The 19,677-nt window shown below is 41.3% G+C and overlaps 1 protein-coding gene across 3 annotated transcripts in view; it reads left to right on the top strand.

Annotated features, from left to right (window-relative positions):
- Positions 1 to 19,677, top strand: part of GABRB2 (gamma-aminobutyric acid type A receptor subunit beta2) — a 212,254-nt gene that overhangs the window by 157,815 nt on the left and 34,762 nt on the right. The window lies entirely within an intron of this gene.

Here is a 19,677-nt window from a genome sequence, read left to right as displayed (position 1 = left end):
TCCAGCGTGAAACTGAAATGCAGGAACTTGGTGCTGACTCGTAAATTTGAGAAACTTAAACCTAGAACAGATGCAAAAGTGCATTAAAAATAGGATGAGTGAGTTTCATGATCTCCAAGATATGGACCTGGACTTTGCTGTTTTCACCATATTTTAATTACTCATACACCATAGACTTATTTTTAATACCGGACATTTCCCTCTTTCTAGCATTATGATTTCAAATAATGCCCTCCCAGTTTTTCATATAAATAATATATCAACAGTCATGTATTTGTGGAACTTGGTAAATTGAAAACAAACATCATTATGTTGGTATTGTGCCATATATTCTGTTCCCAGAACCAAATTTATTAAGAATTTGCTAAGCAAGATGCAAAATATTGATGATCTACACCTCCATGTAATCAAAAGAAATGTTTTACATACAAAACTGCAATATTTGCATTGTCTTCCCAGAAATGCAGAAAGTATATTTTCAGAACTAACATAGTTAACTATTAAAATGTATGTGTACTATTTTTTTGACTTAGTTCACTACTTCTTTTAGGTATTTTAACTTTTGTCTTTTCATAGTTTGGGATGATCTTGTTAGTTTAATATAACACATGTTTGGATTTGAAATAGGAGAACCATCTTGCAGAAGTGAGCAAAACTACCAAGAACCTCACAGCGAATATATAAGTACCATACAGAAATTTATAAAATGGCCATGTAAAGAAAAAAATTGAAATAGACCTCCACTGCAATTTACAAATTGTAGTCTTTTGTTTTATATGGAAACTAGGGTTGCCAGGTCTCAGGTTTTCACCTGGAGACTCCGGGTTTTGGGGGTCCTCTCCAGGTAAGTCACCTTAATCTGTGGGCTCTTAGCTTTCATTAAAAAAAAATTAAGTTTCTAGGTGGTCTGGTTCAAAGATATAAACCAAAATGTCAGCCCCTTCCCCCAACTTCTATTAGTACTGGCTGCTCTAATCCCTGCCCTTTCATGTTTTTAGCCAATAAGTGAAGTCAGGCTTGTGATTGACAATAGCAATAGCTAAACCCCATTTCAAGTTCTGAGAACAGTTTCCTTTTCCTGCTTGTCTCACATCAGGAATTCAGTAAATATATAGCTTTCAGCAGCATAAAGAGTACTTTCTCTGTACAGGATTGGGATTTGCTTCTGAGTGAACAGGCATAGGATTGCACTGCAACAGAGGATCGCAGCAGGATGTTGGTAGTCATAAAAGTATCAGAGCTTGGAAAAGTTATTTTTTTGAACTACAACTCCCATCAGCCCAATCCAGTGGCCATGCTGGCTGGGGCTGATGGGAGTTGTAGTTTAAAAAAAGTAACTTTTCCAAGCTCTGAAAAGTATACATGCAGAGTTTTTTTAATTACTTGCAAAAATGGCATATTATTCAGTAGGACTTGCTTTTGAGTAGACGTGGTTGGGATTGTGCTGAAAATAGGATGTTTGAGTGAGCATAGAAAAAGATTGTTGTAAGTCTTTCTCTCCCCCTTCGATCCTTTTTTTTTTAAGCAGTTAGGCAGGGCTAACTTTGGTGTCACTGCTTTTATTTGGCAGGAAACTAATACTTATTTTTTAAAAAATATTCTGCAATGGCCAATTGGTTTTGATAATAAACTATTGTATGGAGTGTATGTATTTTTACATCTCTAGTGTGTGTGTGTGTATGGAATATTTCTAACAACCCTCTGAGGTAGGCAGCTCACAACAAGAAATAAAATCATTCAAAATCATACCACGTTAAGCTGTTTCGCAACTGTTTTATACTTGGGTTTTAAATGGCTTTATTTCTTGTTGTGAGGTGCCTTGGTTTCCAACCCTACCTCAGAGGGTTGTGGGTGAGTGAAGTTCCTTATCACTGAATTGCAGCCCTGTGCATGCTTCCCTATCTGAGTAAGCCCCATTAAATACATTGGGACTTGCTTCTGAGTAAACATGCATAGGGTTGCGCTATAAATATTTTTACAGGTTGTGCAGATAATAAACATCTTTGACATTCATGCTTATATAAATATTTCTTTATACTATGTCTTGATCTGTATCTGATTTCACACTAGGGTTGTCAATTATCATTTACAAATTATTACTTCCTCTACATTTTAGAGAGCCAGTGTGATGTCGTGGTTAAGGTGCTGGACTATGACCTGGGAGACCAGGGTTCAAATCATGAAGCTCACTGGGTGACCTTGGGCCAGTCACTGCCTCTCAGCCTCAGAGAAAGGCAATGGTAAACCATACCACTTACCATGAAAACACTATTCATAGGGTTGCCATAAGTCGGGATCGACTTGAAGGCAGTCCTTTCCCATTTTTCTACATTTTAAGTGTGCCCTTCTTCCTTGGGGTGGTCATAGTCCCCCTCTGTTGTTTTCACCCTGGGGAGCAGATTAGGCTGAGAGATGGTGCGTAGCTTATGGTCACCCACTTTGTAGCTTATTTCCATTTTAAAATGTAATTAAAATGATTTATACGCAGGCAAATTTTATGAAGTTGTGCAGATCCACATAATACATTTAAAGCACATCTAACCTGCATTTAAAGCACATGACTTCCCCCAAAGAATCCTGGAAAGTGTAGTTTCCCCACACACACACAGTTATAGTTCCCACCACCCTTAACAAACAACAGTTCCCATGTTTCTGTGGTGGGATTCATGTGCTTCAAATGTATGTTGAATGTGCTTTAAATGCATGCTGTGGATCTGCCCTAGTATGCTGTGCATTCATTAGTGAATTGAAAAGAACAATTTTAAAGATACATTTTTAAACAGGGCTGCAGCTCAGTGGTAGGACACGTGCTTTGAAAGCAACTGAGGTCCAGGGTACCTTAGGAACTGCCTGTCACCCCTCCATGCTGAACGTTCCTATAAGGAAGGAAATGTCCATGCCTTACTTAATGCATAGTCATGGCTTCAGCTGTACTAAGAACCTTTAGGAATATGATTAATTAAAGGTAGAGAAAATTAAATGATACATTAAGATATTTATTTATTGTTTAAAATATTTATACTCTGCCATTGTTCTTATAGTTCAAGGTGGCTTACAAAAATTGTAAACCACAACGCAATAAAGGCAGTAATGTATAAAAGAATCAACATCAATAAAAGCCAGCAGTGAAATAATTTCAAAGTAACTGCAGTCAAGAGCATCAACAAAATACAATAAAAACTAGGGTAAAAAAAAACTGATTAAAAGTAGATAGACGACACTAAAGTGGGCAATGATGAGTGGAGTGACACATGACCTGCAAGCTTTTAGCTGGGTGTATAGGTACCTTGCTGGGTGTTAAGATACCTTGCCATGTCCATGGAGTATTATATATGGAGTATTGGTATTCATTTCAGGATGCCTCATGGAAAGCAATTCAGCAACAACAACAAAGAATCCCCTGAACTCAAGTTGATGGAATCCTTGTAATGTGTTGAACTAGCAGCAGAGATCAACTGTGAGCATGTTTAGCCTCCAAGTCTAATACTGTTGTGGGAGCTTGACTTGTTCAGACAAAGTGCAAGTATGTGGTTCTCCTAAGGCCAAACCATCCTCTTACATATCAGCAGGAGGCATCAGTTGCTGAACATTGATCTAAACCCTTCAATAAGTATGTGGGTGGGTGCTGTTTGTGTAGAGAGGGAGGCAGGCTTAACCCACCATTTGTGCATTGGGACAGGATTTCACTGTTTTGTCATTCCTAAGCTACACACGCACCACACATGTTACCAAATTCTTCCAAGCTATACTGGAAGTGGATTGGACTGTGAAATACCAACCCAAATTGTGTTTGCATTTTGACAAATTTGTAGGGCAGTACAATATCTCAGAGAGGAGGTCAGGTCTCCTGCTCCCCTGGTGCATTCACTATAACTGCCCAATTTCCCTGCTTTTTAAAGGTTGATAGAAATATCTGTTGGCTATAGGTACATTCTTAAACCACAAGGTTTTTTGCCTATTAGTGAATATTATCCAAGAGCTCAGAGATTCTTAGCAGTAGATAATGATGTATTCTAAAACTGTTGGTGACCTGCCCTGGGATCTTTGGGTGAAGGGTGGCTAATAAATTTAAATGATGATAATTTAATTTGCTGAGTGAAAGTTCCATCTAGAGTATACAAACACTCTAGGTATGCAGTGAGCTGGAAGCAAAATGCCTTCAGCACAGAGACAGGTGGCATTTTCACAGCACAAAATATGCCCTGAAGGCTCTCCCACAAGTTCAAAACTGCTGTTCAAGCATTTCTTCTGAGAATATATTTTAGAAAATGAGGTTTCTTAAGCTCAAAATAACGACAAACTAGGAAAGCTATTTGTAAGTCATAGGCTGCTTTCACACTGCACTTTATTCCATTATTCTGACGATTTCTTACCTGGTAATTTGTGCATTATATTTGATCTTTCACACAACACACAAGCTAGCTCCAGAATTCTAGTGGAATGTAGTGGAAGTTTAGCGCAAATTTCCATGATAAATGATACCAAAAATAAATCCATTAGCAAGGCTGGGAACCTAGAAAATGGCAGGAGTTTTTCACTATCTGCAGCTGCTCACGTGACAGGCATCCCAGCATGCAGTTTGTTCCTGCCCTTTAGTCATGCGGGGGGGTTGCATGACGAATGTTGTACCAGTATTCCACCATTAGTACAGAAAGCAGCAGCGTTTCCCACACACACCCATGTTGATGCATCTAAAACAATTTTAAAAGACAGATTCTGAAAGGAGAGGGATTGCATGGCGACAGCATGAGATTATTATTATTATTATTAACAACAACAACCCACCACCACCACCACCATAATGAACAACAACAATAATAATAATGAACAACGAACAATAATGAACAACGAACAACAATGAACAACAACAACAATAATGAACAACAACAACAATAATGAGCAACAAAAATAATAATAATGAACAACAACAACAACATTTGTATACTGCCCCATAGCCGAAGCTCTCTGGGTGGTTTACACCAGTTAAAACATTAAAAACAAATATACAAATCTAAAAACACTTTTTAAAAAAACCAGTTTAAAAACACATGCTAAAATGCCTGGGAGAAGAGGAAAGTCTTGACCTGCAGCCAAAAAGATAACAGTGTTGGCGCCAGGCGCACCTCATCAGATGAATCAGTCCATAATTTGGGGGCCACCACTGAGCTTCCCTTGGAGTAGGCACCCAGAAGACGGCCTTGGATGTTGAGCATAGTGTATGGGTGGGTTCATGTCGGGAGAGGTGTTCCATCAGGTATGGTGGTCCCAAGCCGTGTAAGGCTTTATAGGTTAAAACCAGCACTTTGAATCGAGCTCAGAAACATACAGGCAGCCAATGCAAGCTGGCCAGAATCGGTTTTATGTGTTTGAACTGTCTGGTCCCTGTTACCAATCTGGCGGCTGCATTTTGCACAAGCTGCAGTTTCCGAACCGTCTTCAAAGGCAGCCCCACGTAGAGTGCATTGCAGTAATCTAACTTGGAGGTTACCAGAGCATGGACAACTGAAGCCAGGTTATCCCTGTCCAGATAGGGGTGTAGCTGGGCCACCAACCAAAGTTGGTAGAAGGCACTCCGTGCCACCGAGGCTACCTGAGCCTCAAGTGACAAAAATGGTTCTAGGAGAACCCCTAAGCTATGAACCTGCTCCTTCAGGAGGAGTGCAACCCCATCCAGGACAGGAGATCTTAGACCTCCTACACAGTGGGGAACAGTGCTCATGGGTGAGGGATGAAAATAAGCCGTTTGAAAGACAGTTGCACGAAATGCCAGCATATCGACTGAAAAAGCTGCTCTTAATGCAACAGGTACTGCAGTGTGAAAAAGATTTTAGAAATCAGGATAGAAGTGCTACCTTTTTCATCCGTTAAACTAACGCAATCAGCCCCATGTGTGAAAGCAGCCATACAAATAACAGTATTATTTGGTTGCTTTTCTTCATTTATTTATTGAATCCATTTATATATCACTCTTAATTTAAAAACCACAGAGCGGTTTACAAATAAGAATATAAAATATGCAGCCAGACAATAAAACAAGACCAAAAAAAATCCTGAAACCGTAAAACAGTAACAAAACATTTCATAGACTGTTCAACATATTGAAGCTTCCTTCAACTTAATGAAAGAGCCACCTCAAGAAGATCCAAAAGCCTGAATAATGAGATATTTCTTTGTGATGCTTCCATGTGTATATATCAGGATATTTAAGGTAGAATATATATGGTAAGTGTTAGTCAAGGGAAGGGGAATGGGTGATACAGAATGTTGATGTAGGGTGGTTTGTGATTGTCTGAGGGTTGAATTTGTATTGATGTGCTTGACAGTTGACAGTCAGGGAAGAGTTTGTGAAGAGTTAGGGTTCAGTATAGATATGGGGCTGGACTTGTGAAGAGATAGGGCATAGACTTGAGAGGGATAGGATTGAAAGGATGGTTAGCAGTGGGTAGTGAGGCAGGGTTGTATTTATAGAAGTTAAGGAACTTAGTGAGTGTACCATATGAACTGAAGAACAACAATCTGACACTACATGCTTGAGATCTGAGTCAAAAGTATTCTTGTTTATTCATATCTTCTGTTAAATAAAACTGATTTAAAACATGCCTGATTCTTGCCCAGCTTTTGCAAAGAGTACATGTGTTGGCAAAACATAAACATAAACAAATGTGGAAATAGTACCAAAGGATGGCAGTGGAGTTTACCCTAGAGAATAACTGTAACAGGTTACAGGGGAACAACTTAGGGCTGTGATCTTTTAGAGACACAGCAATACACTGGGGGTAAGGGTAGGCATGAGGCTTGACTGTATACCTGGACATTTGTTAGCAAAGGCTGGGTGGGTGGGGAATAAGGCAGAGTCCCTAATAGCATTGCTATAAAGTGTGTGACTGATAAAGTACATCTCTCTCTGCTAAAGGCAGAGAGATAGCAGATAGGAGTGCAACAGTCTTCAGTATCTGGCAGAACTAGAGTATAGGTGATCATGATCATACTGATTCAATGTATTACCTGCCCTTTGCCAGCAGGTCCCAGGGCATGTTACATCAGTTTAAAATTCAGTATTAAAACCAATTTAAATAAATTACAATTCCAGGAATTACACAGCCATGAGAGTGGCAGTACACTATAGCCAGAATGGATTTTTTGCATTCCACGATGTTAAACCAAAAATACACCACATGCCATTCTGCTGCTTCCCATAAGCTCATTTCAAAACAAAACCTCACAAAGTGATAGTCTTGAACTCAGAAACGCTTACTTAACAGCCCTCTAAGCAATACACAAAACAGTCAGAGAGAATGGAGAGTTCAAAGTGTAAAAAGAGAGAGAATCCAGACCCCTGCTGGACTTTTTTCTGTCAGTGTTCTCATAACTTGTTGAAATTAATTAAAAATTAGCCATGCTCACAGAGTACCTGTATTTCTGCCCTTGCCCCATACTCTGAACCTCATCTTCTGCAGTTTAAAAGTTAAAAAAAATGACTGGCTGATTTTTAATTCATTTAAGAAATTTAACATTGAAGTCAATGATAAGGCCAGGCATGCTCAGTAAGAACCGTCAAGTGTTCTAAAAGGAAGAATCACAGCTGCTTTGCTTGGCTAATTGGGGACACACACACACCAGACTTTTTTTCCACTTTAAACAGTCATGGCTTCCCCCAAAGAATCCTGGGAAGTGTAGTTTGTGAAGGGTGCTTAGAGTTGTGAGGAGACCTATTTCCCTGACAGAGCTCCAGTGGCTAGAGTGATTTAACAGTCAGCCCCTCTTCTGGGGATTGTATCTCTGTAAGGGGAACAGGGTGTCTCCTAGCAGCTCTCAGCACCCTTCACAAACTACACTTCCCAGGATTCTTTGGGGGAAACCAGGACTTTTAAAAATGGAATAAATTTTTGGTGTGGATGTGGCCAGGGACAGCTTTGGTTTAAATTTGGATGGAAGACTACATGAGCCTGCTGTAGAATAAAAAGATGGGGAAACCCTGAAAAACAGTGATAATGTTCACTGTTTTCCTTTTGGAAAAGTAAGGAGCTTTGCCTCTGTCCAGTGCCCACACCCAATCGCCTCTCCTCCCTCTCCCATCCCCCTTCCTTCCTATCCCTCCCCCTCCCCTTCTCTCCCCCTTCCATCTCTTCCCCCTGCCTGCCCTTCCCGCAGGTCAGTTTCACCTATCCTAAGCATGATTGCATGGGAGTAAATCCTATTGAACTCAAAAAGCATACAAAAGATCAGACTTGCACTCCTCTCTTATCCCCTCCTTCTTGCCCCTTCCCTCCCCTTTCCTTTGCCTGTTCGACCCTCCCCTCCCCTTACAATCCCCTCTTCTTCTCCTCTCCTCCCACTTCCTCCTTCCCTCTCCTTTCCCCTCCCCCCTTCTCACCTATGGTCAGTTTCACCTATCCTAAGCATAACTGCAGGGGAGCAAATCCCATTGAACTCAATAAGCATGCAAATGATCGATCCATTCTCAGAAAACTTGCACAGGATCCCATCTCTTACCTCCCAGATTAAAAAGCAGAGAAATTCACTAATAGGTGAAAAACCTTGCGGTTTAAGAACGTGCCTATAGTCAACAGATATTTCTATCAAACTTTAAAAAGCAGGGAAATTGGGCAGCTATAGTGAATGCACCAGGGGAGCAGGAGACCTGGCCTTCTCTCTGAGATATTGTACTGCCCTACAAAGTTGTCAAAATGCAAACACAATTTGGGTTGGTCTTTCACAGTCCAATCCAATTCCTGTGTAGCTTGGAAGAATTTGGGAACACGTGCCTCTGAGCATATGGTGCCACTGGTAAACTTCTGTAAAATGCTGATCCACAATTGAAATCAGTCTTCAGCACTCTTCAGGTGGTTTTACTTGCTTTCAGTTTACTCTCCTGTGGGTCTCCAATTTTTGTTTAACTTTATTGGTTCTTCTGAGTATAGAGTTGCACTGTAAGTGACATAAATGTGCAGAACATTCCTTAAGGAATTCGGCTCAAAATTGTGGTTTAGATCTAGCAACGGTTCCAGTGACTGAGGGAGAAGTGGGCAAGTTGAAACCAGACTTCTCAGTAAATACAGGTTTGAGTTACACCTCAAGCAACTTCGAGGAAAACAGGAACTTTCTACATTAGTATGTTTCTTTTTGGCTCCATCTGAACTATGGGATGTTCCACATGACTGAGAAACCTCCAGAGACAGGGACGTCCATATATAGGGTGTCCTGGCATCTCCCAAGTAAATCAGACTTGCGACCCTCAGTTTGGTTATTGCCAAGGGCTTTAATCCACAACTTAGCACATGACTTGAAAATGGGTCAGGATGTTTGAAGCACGGTCCAAAATCAGAACAGGGCACAAAGTGGCATGCCTACTTAAGCGAAGACATTGCCTCAACTCTTGACATACCCCTTGAATACTTTTAATAAAGGATGAGGTGGGTATATCACTTTTGTGGGGCTTTTCTCTCAGCTTGTGCAGGTACTCCTGTGGGTAGGCTGGCTAACAGGCTTGGTTCGTTTGCTTCTGTACCATCCATGGCACATCCATGGCGCCAAAGGCGTAGGAGTCAGCGTCAGCAATGGGTCAGCTGTTATGGGTGGCACACTCGGAACCAATGGTGCAACCCCCTTATCTGCATCAACTGACACCTCAAGAGAGGGACTGTCAGTGGCAGATAACTGGGCTGTGCCCCAGTATCATTCCCTACTCCCAGTCTGCTGGGACCCTCCCCAGCATCCCAGGCCTCTTCTCAGAAAAACAAATTCCAGGAGAGGAAAAACCTCAAGGTGCCAAAGTCAAACAAGAAGGAGCAAACAGCATGGATATTAACTCTTTAGATGTTTATTCAAGCCTGACTCATTTTGAGTCAGCAAGACCCTTTCTCAAGGGCAGTCTTGAAAACCTTGACAGTAACTTCTTTTGGGATATTCACGCAAAGCACAGGTAGTTTTCCTACTAAGTGGAATATATGAAAAAACCTGCTGTTTTATATTCTACTTAGTAGGAAATCTTAGTAGGAAAGATGGATCTTGAGAAAAGGTCCTGCTGACCCAAAATGCAGTCTTGAATAAATCTCTAAATAGCTGATGTCCGCACTGTTTGCTGCTGCTTGTTTGACCTTGGCACCTTCAGGTTTTTCCTCTCCTGGGTTTCGTTTACCTTCCGGTGTGTTTCTGGTATTTTTGTCTCCTCCTTCTCAGACCAGTCTTGCCAGGAGTTCTCTTCAGAGCTCATGACACTGGGCACTAGAACTGAGAAGGCCCCCAACCAGGTCACCATCCCTTAGGCCTTGCCCAGTAATGGCATTCTAAGAAACTTCCCTTCCAATGATCTCAGTGGCCAGGCTGGCACATACCAGAAGAGGCACTTCGTCAAGTATTTGGGTGCTGTGTGTGGTGGGAGGAGGCTTAGGAAAGGAGAATCAAGTAGCTGGCAAGTGGAAAGGGGAAGAGATGGCAGAGGGCAAGGAAGTACCAAGTGCAATACTGAGGAAGCAAGGAAGCAAGCTCAGCATCTAACTGAGAAGAAAACAGGGAACTACAAAAAGGAATGCTGGTCAAATCTAGTGAGAGCAAGGGAGGTAAGTTGCAGCTGCCAATTACAGCCTGAATTTTTAAACGTACTGTCTTACACATTCCCCCCAATCTGGCAGGCAATTTGGAATTGTATAGATATATAAGTCTATGAAAACCTGGAATGTATTTTAAAATTTGATTATTGGGATATAAACCTCTGCTCAAATAAATTAAGGCAGTGTGATTTTTAATTTTTTGTTACATTAGGTCACAAAATTTAATGAAGAAATTTAATGAGGGGGATGGAATCCTATCATGACATGGAATATGCATGGAATGGTTCTTTGCTTGTACACACTTTCTGTTTTCTGTGATATTTAGGACTGCTCACTCATACTTGCCTCATATTTTCGGACAAGTCTGTTTTTCAAAATATGCCTGGGTCAGATAACTATGAATGAATGAAATTTTTATTTCGGTCCCAGACCAGCCATAGTATCACAATTCCAATACAAAAAAAAAAGTTGCATCACACACAAGATCATAGGATAAAAGCAGGTTATTAAAAATAAGCTAAAATTTTAGATTAAAATATGGGGAACAGGGTAACCTAGAGTAAAAATTTTAATCAGCATCCAGTAGCAGTTTTCTATGCATAATAGCGGCAGCACAGAATTTGGCTACTTTACTAGTGACCCAAGGAATGGTATCTGTTAACATAAAAGCGGGGTAGTCGAATTCCAATTTCGCAGGGAATGCTTGTAAAATGGGGGTAATAAAAACGCAGCGAATATCCCAGTAGAAGGAGCAGTATAGAAGAACATGCCCAATTGATTCCACCTCCCTGTTGTCACATGGGCAAACTCGATCAGCATAAGGGACTCCGTTATACCTTCCTTTCAGCAAAGCAGAAGGCAAGACGTTATGCCTTGCTAGAGTAAATGCTTGTCTATATTTCACAATAGTTAGATTTGCGAGATAATTTGCCGGGAGGGACATCCTTTGGGTCAGGCCTGGATTTGGGTATGCCGGCACCAGGCTCTGGTTATTTTGGAATTCGATATCCTTTATCTGTTGGGAGATGACTGTTTTGGCCTTAAACAGCCCAAGATCAATAAGCATCTCTGGAGAAAAACCTAAGGTGTGTATTTTCTCATAAATCAATCGCTTCCACTTTGACTGAAAAGGGTCTTCTAATGTGAGAGGGGCCAACCCCCTGGGGGCAAAGATCAACTTGAGCCAATAGTTGATCCTGAGGGTCCAAACCCGGGACTCTATCAAAGGAAGTCACACCTCTAAATGGCTGGCCACATTGGGGACACAAGGGGGGAGCCCTAAGATAGCTCTAAGAAATTTAGTTTGAATGGCTTCCAGACGCCTGAAGTCACTGAAAGCGTAGAATTGTGCCTCATATAGCAATTGTGCTATTATTTTGCGCGGAATACTTGTAGCGCCGCAGGGATATATTGTCCCCCTTTGCTGTAATAAAAGGAGAGCAAAGCCTTTGTGGTCTTCTGTGCATTCACAGAGATATTCATACATTGGGGCTTCCAAGAACCAGAGGCATGGAAGACTATTCCCAGGTATCTATAGGATGAAACCTGTTGGATCAGGCGGTCGTTTATTTGCCATCGATGTCTGATCTTTTTCTTAGTGAATATCATCACCTTAGATTTATCATGATTTATCTCCAGTCTTTCTTCGGTGCAAAAGGTTGTAAAGGCCCTCAGTAGCCGGCGCAGACCAATACTGGTTTGGGACAGTAAGGCCGCATCATCTGCGTATAGTAGTATAGACACGGGTGTGTTGGCCAATTCGGGGGTGTGTGAGTTTACTGCTGCTAGATGACGGACAATCGGGTTAATATATAAATTGAAAAGGGTAGGGGCAAGGATGCAGCCCTGTTTAACCCCATTATGGGTATGGACAAGTGCTGACAGATGCCCCACACTGTCAGTTCTAACTCTAAGGTTGGTGTCCTCATAAAGACTTCGTATTAGATATAATAGTCTTCTGTCCATGTTAGTGCTTCCCAGTTTAGCCCAGAGTCTTTCCCTAGAGATAGAATCAAAGGCTGCTTTTAAATCAATGAAGGCAACATATAATTTCCCATTTGGCGTAGCACCATATTTTTCAGCCGAATGCTGAAGAACAAGGCAATGATCAGTAGTTGAGTTCCCTGTCCTGAACCCGGCTTGCTCGTTAGCTAGAATGTTCTCCTCCTCCAGCCAGTTGGTTAATTTTTCGAGGAGGTGTTTAGCGTATAGCTTACTGATTACACTCAACAGGCTAACTGGCCTATAATTTGCCGGGTCTGCTCTATTGCCTTTTTTGAAAATAGGTACAACGATTGCAGAATTCCAGTCAGCGGGAGTCAGATAACTATAATAATTTGCATTTTAAGAAGTGATTGATATATCTGTCAATGGTTAGGTTTCTCTCAGTTCCTAATGTTTTTCAAATCTTACGTTCGTTTACCACATTTCCTCATCAATTTGAATCACCCTGTTCAGATCTTGCAAGTTCTGGTCTGTGGCTTCATTTATGGAATCAATCCGTCTCTTGTTTGGCCTTCCTCTTTTTCTACTCCCTTGTTTTTCCCAGCATTATTGTCTTTTTTAGGGAATTGTATCTTCTCATTAAGTGTCCAAAGTATGATAACTCAGTTTCATCATTTGAGCTTCTAGTGACAGTTCTGGTTTAATTTGTTCTAACACCCAATTATTTGACTTTTTCGCAGTCCATGGTATGCGCAAAGCTCTCCTCCAACACCACATTTCAAATGAGTTCATTTTTCTCTTATCCGCTTTTTTCACTGTCCAAGTTTCACATCCATACATAGAGATCGGGAACACCATGGTCGAAATGATCCTGACTTTAGTGTTCAGTGATACATCTTTGCATTTGAGGACCTTTCCTAGTTCTGTCATAGGTGCCCTCCCCAGTTCTAGCCTTCTTCTGATTTCTTGACTATTGTCTCCATTTTGGTTAATGACTGTGCTGAGGTATTGATACTCCTTGACAAGTTCAATGTCCTCATTGTCAACTGTAAAGTTAGAACAAATTAAACCAGAACTATCACTAGAAGCTAAAATGATGAAACTGTGGTTGTCATACTTTGGACACATAATGAGAAGACATGATTCGCTAGAAAAGACAATAATGCTGGGAAAAACGGCAGGGAGTAGAAAAAGAGGAAGGCCAAACAAGAGATGGATTAATTCCATAAAGGAAGCCACAGACCTGAACTTACAAGATCTGAACAGAGTGGTTCATGACAGATGCTCTTGGAGGTTGCTTATTCATAGGGTCGCCATAAGTCGTAATCAACTTGAAGGCATATAACAACTAGAACAACCAAATGTAAGATTCAAATCAGATACCACTTTGCTGCTTCAGAAAGCAGGTGAAGTTCAGACTGGACTGCTTTAGAGCCTGTAACATTTTAAAAGCTTGTTAGAATTGGTAGGGGGGGTGCATGTGTATGTAATGAGTGCCTAATGGGGGGGGAGAATTTCCTTCCCTCCCTGTTTTGGCTTGTTTTTTGGCGGGGGTGATTTGTAAGAAGATGGCATACTTCACAAAGCTGCCCTTTTGCATAATTTCAGATGGATAGGTGCAGGGGTTAGGGAGTTATGATATACTAAAAGCAGATCAAGGCTTTATTTTTGTTTTTTGCTCAATTAGCAACATTCCTCTCAAAAACACTGTAGTTGAAAATAAAAAGGAGAGCCCTGATCAAGTTATTCCCTGGCTGAAAGCTAGAACTCTCAGTTACAAAACTATATCTCCCAAATTCTACATGCTTTGGCTTGATTTCACTTATCCAAAGTTTCCTAACCTGAACTCTTGATTTGAAGAACAGCTTGTAAAGCTCTCTAATAGGGTGTGAGTGTCAAACTCCAAGTTATGAGAATACAGTGTTTTGTAAACAGAATGGAAATTCTCCATAGGCAGGGCCGGCTCCAGACATGCCGGGGCCCTTGGGCACCAGGTTGCCCTGGGCCCTGGCATGCATGTGCTCACGCACACATGTGCATGCACCCACGGCCAGCCCCAGACACGCTGGAGCCCTTGGGCAAAAGCCTGCTCCAGACCCCAGTGCTCCCCTTCTGCGATTCGCACACGGGGAGAGCTTCGGGACTCCTCCATTCCCTTGCTTAACTTACCTTGTTCTGTGGTTGCGCATGCAGCGGTGCCCTTAAGAAAGATGGCGGCTGAGGTTTTCCTAAGGAGCTGAAGCCTTTGCCGCCATCTTGGTTCATGGCAGGGTTGCGAGCGCGCAGCACGTATGCGTGCCATCAGCTAAGATGGCAACAGAGGCTTCAGCCCCTTAGGAAAACCTGAGCCGCCATCTTTCTTAAGGGCACCGCTGCATGCACAACTGCAGAAAAAGGTAAGTTAAGAAAGGGAATGGAGGAGCCCCGAAGCTCTTGCCGTGCGTGAATTGCGGAAGGGGAGCAGAGGGGCCCCTCAGGGGCTCTTGTAGCCTCAGGGGCCCTCGGGCCAGTGCCCCACCTGGCCGCCCCTTGGACTGCCCTGTCCATAGGTACACAGTGCATTTCCCTCTCAACAAAGGGGATTGGTCACTTTCATCATCATTGTGGGTATGATGATTGGGCATTATGATTTTATCCTTGCAACTTGGATTTGTGATATAACAATGGAATAATTAAGCAACGAAGAGCACTAACGCAATTTCACTGCCAGCACTGTTAGAGTTGCCAGATGTTATTCACTTGTTCTAGTCATTGTTCTAATTCATTGGCACATTAGCCGGCTGAGCAAGTGAAATGGGTTGGGGGGAGTGTAGATATTGTACATTAGTGTGCTTGTGCACAAACCTTGAGCTAGAAGGTACCACATTCTGCCTCATTTCACTGGCTATGTTTCATTAATCAGTTTATGCTGTACTGAAATTATAATAAACTGGGGATTTCTGGTACTTCCAGGCACTTGCATTTTTGTGTTTTGTGGTTTTTTCAATGCGAGGAATTGGCACTGGGATATTTATAACTATTTTGTTTTATAAATTAAGCCTTTCTCTCTTTTTTCTTTTCTTTTTTGTCATATTGGGGTTTTTATTTGTTTGTTGTTTTGCTTTGTGTTTCAATTTCCTTCAGAAAAAAAGCCAAAATTGTTAAAGGGCCTGCAGAGACTTTTTGTATAGAAAACTAAGCGCCTTGGGTTGGTCATTTCTGCATTTGGAGTGGGGATGGAAAACAGAATAAGTAAATTTCAGTGGCAAGCCTTTCAGCCATATAGGTAATTTATGAATACAATTTTTTCTGCTCTGAATCACTAAAATAATCCCCAAGGTTTGCTATTATCCAGTGTTTATTTGTACAGCTATACAGTGTATACAATAAATCTCAATATTTGTTTTTGTACTCGTATGTGGTGTGTGTATGTTTGTGCGAGAGAGAGATTATTTACTAACAGAGTAATTAATTTAGTGCCACAAGATACTACCCCAGTACTTTTCAACATCTACATGAAGCCATTAGGAGCAGTCATCAGGAGCTTTGGAGCAAGGTGCCATCAGTATGCTGATGATACCCAACTCTATTACTCCATTACATCTGAATCAGGAGGGGCTGTGCAAGCCCTGGACTGGTGCCTGGATGCAGTGGTGGACTGGATGAGGGTCAATAAACTGAGCTTGAATCCTGGAAAGACAGAGACCTTTTAAGTGATAGTTCCTGGGTTTGGGAGCTAGATCAATTGCCTGTCCTGTATGGGGTTACACTCCCTCTGAAGGACCAGGTACGCAGTTTGGAGATAACTCCTTGATCCATCTTTGTCGCTAGAGGCTCAAATGAGGTCTGTGGCCAGCAGTGCTTTCTGCCAACCTCGGCTGGTATACCAGCTGCTACTGTTCCTGGACCGTGATAGCCTGACTACAGTGTTCCATGCATTGGTAACCTCAAGACTCAGTTACTGTAATTGCTTTATGTGGGGCTGCCCTTGTATCTGGTGCAAAAGCTGCAACTAGCGCAGAATGCAGCTACTAGACTGCTCATAGGAGCAAATTACTGGCAACATGTTACTCCGCGGTTGAAAGAGCTGCATTGGTTGCCAGTTTGCTACCAGGCCAGGTTCAAGCTACTTGTGTTAATTCACAAACCCTAAACAACTTGGGCCCAAAGTACCTTGAGGACTGCCTGACTCCCTGTGTTCCCTGTCAATTACTCAGATCTTCTGGTGGGGCACTCTTAGTGGTTCCTTATGCCCCTGAGTTTCAGTTGGCCTCCATTAGGGACCTAGCCTTTAGTGTGGCAGGCCCAGCTCTGTGAAACTCCCTATCAATTGAGGTTTGACAGAAATCATCCTTTCTTTCTTTCAGGTGTCTCCTGAAAACGCAACTTTTTAAACAGGCCTTTTAATATGAATTTTCTTTTCCTATCAATATGGATGCCTTTATTGTTGTTTTTAATAATGTTTTTAACAGTTTTTAATTCTATCATGTTTTTATATGTTGTAATGCTGTGTTGATATACTGTTATGAAAAGAGCAGCTTCTAAATATTTTAACAAATAAATAAATAATAAATAATTTAAAATGGGGGTCTCAAATCTTCTGTGTTATTTTTGCATTACATGATTTAAACTTGTGTATGTGGTACTTGCCTTTCCACATGGAGAAATCCATTAAATTGTACAGTAATTGTATTCCATTTGTCACAGAGAAAGCAAATGAGGAAATCCCTTTGGAAAATATTATGAATAATAACACTTAACATTTATACAGTGCAACTCAAATGTTCAAAGCACTTTACATACATTAGTTCAGAAGTTCTTACAAGTCCTATGAGATAAATCAGTATTTGTGGGCTGATTTGGATGGGATGTTCAACTATAGTTTAGCATCATGAGAACAAGCATAGATGAGCTGTGGGCGTGTGCATCATGTCCCCCCACCCCCCACTTCCTCAAGCAAAGTCACAATGGGTTTAGAAGATTTTCCACCTATTTTAGAATGTTTGCAGCGTGCCATGTCACCTGAACGTGACAACCTATGGGGGAGTGTGTTATAGAGAACTGGTGCCTTGAGAAAACTACTGTGATTATGTGCATGTGTATTTATGTAAGGCCTAGTAAAAGAAATTGGAGGTCAAATTTCCAACTCAGTTCCCCCAAAATTTCTTCAGTTTCAAACAGATTTCACTGAAGTCATTGAAGCGAGCTTCTGTGTAAAAGTACTTAGGATTGCAATTGTTTTGATCCATATTTTTCTGTATGTTCTTATATATCTACATGGTGAGAAACTCATATAATTATGTAGAACGCAAACAAAACCTGCTGGATTTTAGCAGGAAATATAAAGACCTAGAAATATTAAGCATGCAATCTGTGCTCACCATTGATGGTAACAAAATGAAAAGATAAGGTCACTAATCGGTGCTTCTAGTTGCCTTTTAGGAATAATCATATGGTTAATCCAGTAGAAAACAACATGTTGGTGTCCACTTTTTCCAGTGAAAGCAAAGAGTGAATGCTGCAGACAACAAGGGAAAAATGTGGAAATAAAGTTCAAGGACATATCATTTTGTCCCTAATTTAAGCTCTTTTTTCATGCTCCCAAAATAACTCTTTGTCCATGAAATAAGATTTTTTTAAAACTAAATGAAACATGTTTCCATAGAAGCTAACCGCTGCTTAAGAGCATGAAAGCACAAATTGTTGAAGTATGAAATATTTCTCAGGCTTCAGAATTAGAATTCAGTCAGTGGCAGCAATGAGGGGAGAAGGAAAAGCAATTAAAGTTGCAGTTCTCTACCCACTCACCTGGGAGCAAGTCTCATTGAATTCAATGGGACTTCTGCGTAGACATGGATAGGATCATCCTGTAAATGGCTCAGAACAGTCGCTAAATAGCTTTTCATACCGGATTGTATCCAAAGCTGTCTGTGCATGACCAGAATAGACTTCCAGTCACGCAACAGGCCTTCACCTTCCTCTCCTCCTGTCCTGCCCTACGACTCCCTACACTCTCAAAATCTGCTCTGGAAGATTGGTGGACCCTCTGGAGCAGATTTTGGGGGAGAGGATGTCTCATTGTGCAAATAATGTTGGATTCCACCCAAACAAAACAAAGTGGAGGCTCTGTTTTTAGTTACTTTATTTGCTTGCTTAATATAAATCTGAAGTTGCATCTTGTTCTGAGGACAATATGCCCGTTATTATTTCTTAAGTGAATGTCTCGGATTGTGGTGGAACTTACTGCATTTGTGCATAATTAATTTAAATTCTTCATTTTTAGCAAAATTACACCCTGTCGGGTCTGCAGGCTACAGAACCAGACCTATACATCTGGAGGATCTCTATATTTCTCTGCCAATGAGGCACTTGCCAAGCTTTGATTTTCTTCTCAGTTGTCACTTGTCATTACCTCCATTAATCCTACTATTTTTTGGTGGTGTAATCGACAAGCTATTCAGGAGACATTCCTTTTTCATGCAGGCGCTTTGTCTGTGGGAGGTTAGAATTTAGTAATGGTGAGGGGCAGTTCAGCTTGATTGTTGAGCTTGTGCAGTGTTCCTGGTAGTCAGACACTCCGCAGTGGTGAGTTGTGAGGGAAAGTATGTTTAGCCGATACTGGAAAGATAGGCTTGAAGAAGCAAGCACAGCCTCAGAGAAAGGAGAGGAAACATCTCATTTGCAGTCCAACAGACCTGCCATAAATGTTCCTCACTTTGCATGATCACTTCCTGACATTCTTTCTAAGCAACATTGATATGAAAGTAATATTTGTTTGAAACTTTTTTAATGTTTAAGCTCCATGGCTGACAAACCTGCAGCACAACTGTTAATCATTCCCATCCCAACACAAAATTCCACTATAATTAATGTCACAGCCCTCCACTGACCCAACTGCATTCTGCACCCCCCGGAAAAAAATGTATCCAGGGACAGGACAATATCACTGGACTACACTACAGGGTTATGATGTATTACTGTCTCTCAGTTCTCCTCCCCCCCCCAAAAAAAGGTTATTATGATCATACTTTGCAGGACTGATGTAGCCTACGTTGTCTGAGCCACAGCTCCCTTACTGTAACATGGCCTTGGGTATAATGATGGAGTTATTTTTATTTTCATGGTGGGGTTAATTTTTAAAGAAGGTTGCAAGCTCGGGGGGGGTGTCACATTTGTTTTGTGAAATAAGACCTGAATTAGAATG

This window comes from Rhineura floridana, chromosome 3, assembly GCF_030035675.1.
Source record: "Rhineura floridana isolate rRhiFlo1 chromosome 3, rRhiFlo1.hap2, whole genome shotgun sequence".
Lineage (NCBI taxonomy): Eukaryota > Metazoa > Chordata > Lepidosauria > Squamata > Rhineuridae > Rhineura > Rhineura floridana.
Note: the sequence above shows the minus strand (reverse complement) of the source record. Positions and strands in the feature narration are given on the sequence as shown.